Source organism: Capsella rubella, unplaced genomic scaffold (assembly GCF_000375325.1).
Source record: "Capsella rubella cultivar Monte Gargano unplaced genomic scaffold, Caprub1_0 scaffold_5, whole genome shotgun sequence".
Lineage (NCBI taxonomy): Eukaryota > Viridiplantae > Streptophyta > Magnoliopsida > Brassicales > Brassicaceae > Capsella > Capsella rubella.
In genome coordinates, this window is record NW_006238919.1 from 2,245,005 (window position 1) to 2,247,172 (window position 2,168).

General features: G+C 28.0%; 1 long non-coding RNA gene across 1 annotated transcript; it reads left to right on the forward strand.

Moving 5' to 3' along the window:
- Nucleotides 1-839: 839 nt before the first annotated feature.
- On the forward strand, nt 840-1,699 carry LOC111830736. Its single transcript, XR_002834067.1, has 2 exons — nt 840-937; nt 1,314-1,699. It is a non-coding gene; the product is annotated as an uncharacterized LOC111830736 (long non-coding RNA).
- The last annotated feature ends 469 nt before the right edge of the window (nt 1,700-2,168 follow it).

The following is a 2,168-nucleotide window of genomic DNA, read 5'->3' on the forward strand; positions in this document are numbered from 1 at the left end:
ATCTAAATAGTTTTTTTTTTAATCTATAATCGAATCTAAGAATTTCATTTGAATATGCGCTAACTTTTGAACGGGTAAATATATACTTTAGATGATAATTTTAAAGTTTAAGAGAGTTAGAGAATATCCAAACGATATGAGTATTATGTCTAAATTGGAAAATTTATCAAAATGTATGGTACACACGGATTTTTGCAAATTCAAACGAGACGAATGTAAACATTGCTCATATGGCTTTCATGGGATAGAGTTTTCATGGGATAGAGTTTTTATTGGTAAAAACATCAATTACGTTATCAAGGTGGAATTTCCACCTTGACAATTTAGGTAATTCGTTTTGGGAAGTCTGATATTTTTGGTACTTATCCGATTTCATATTTCAATAATTTACTAAAAATATAATTGATTACATTAGTTTACAGTTGATCCGGATCCGGCCTCATGTCAAACCGGATCCATCCTCATGTCGATCTGGATCTGTCTTCGTATCGATCCAAATATTATGATGAAACTATTATTATTACAAACGTTAAGAAAATGTTATGAAACAAAATCATTATAAATATGAGTTATAAAGGTTATATTAAATATTTACTACACAAATATATCCCCGCACGTATGTGCGGGTCCAAATCTAGTAATTTTAAGAAATTAAGAGAAATACGTTTAAAATCTTGAAAAAGTCAGAATATGAGATTCATTAAATTTATATGTCTCTATTCTTCTAACAATTTAATAGGAGGTTTTTACGAATTACCTTAAGTTCTTTTTCTTTTTTTAGAAACATTAATTCTTTATATATTGAAATTTAAAAATTATTTCCATAAAGCATTCATTTAGTAAAATATAAGAAGACTTAAAAAGGCAAAAATGGTGAAGAGTTTAATTGTAGTTCGTTTCTGCTTTTTCCTGATGATATTCTTGTTGATTTCTGAAGGTAAGCTATATATCATAACTTATAATTCTCTCAAAACTTTGATTGTTTGCGTTTGTGTTTATTTATAGATCTAACGCTTTTGTATTATCAAAACTTACAACCTTTAATTCTATAAGAAAGTTTTCATTTTTAAATGGTAAATGCTTAATACAACCACAATACAAATTCTTGTCTTTCTTTTTTAAACTGTGCAATTTTTGTTTTCAAATCTAGCTTCATTTGTGAAATAAAATTATTACATAAGAAAAAAGCACTAAATAATATTGAATATTTTTTTTAAAAATATAGTTTCTTTGAAGGAAAACAAAAGTTTGCATATTATAAAAGCAATAGTATTTTGAATACTTTTTAATTGATTTATACTTTATTTCATTAGGATCTACCAGAGAATCGTGGTGCCATGTACATAAAAGTAGTGCACCGCCAGGGACCTGTAATAAGAAAAATGGTCTTGATTTATGCAAAAGGATTTGTTATACAAAACATGACCTTCCCGGGGGACATTGTAATAGGAAGGGAAAAGAACTTGTTTGCGAATGCACCTACGTTCTATATTGCACACCACCGGCGCCACCGAAGTAACCACTAACCACCGAATTAACCATTCGTTTAAAAGTATTATTCATTTATTTACCTTTCTTTAATTTTTAAGATAATACAAGTATAACAACAATATATATGTTGTAAGCTTTTTTATATTTGCCATGCTTTTGTATAATTCTAAAATTGGGAAGGCCTATTAATAAAGTTGTTTTCTTTCTATCTTAAAGTGAACTTTATCTTTATATTAGTAAAAGATAAGTACAAAATTAAATATGGGTCGGGTCAAAGTTAAAATTTAACCAAAAATTAAATATTTTGATATTTCAAAATCCGAATTAATTGGGTGTAGATATAAAAACTTTCCAACATATTATAAATCAATACGAAAAATAGGTTGAATTAAATAACTGAAGTTGTATCACAAATCTAAGGGGGGGGGGGAGGGTGTATTGAACTGCACATTTTTGGAGATCTCTATATTAGTAAAAGAAAAGTACATTTGTACTTTCGGGTCGGATTAAAACAAAAATTAAACCCGGATTTCTTAATTGGATAGTTAGCAAATGGATCAAACCAAAATTAATGGATACATCCGGCGATTTTAGCGTAGCATTAATGTCATTTTAGAAATTAAATAAGTTTGCAAATATGGAAGTATATATATGGGATATCGTCAAAACTACAAGAT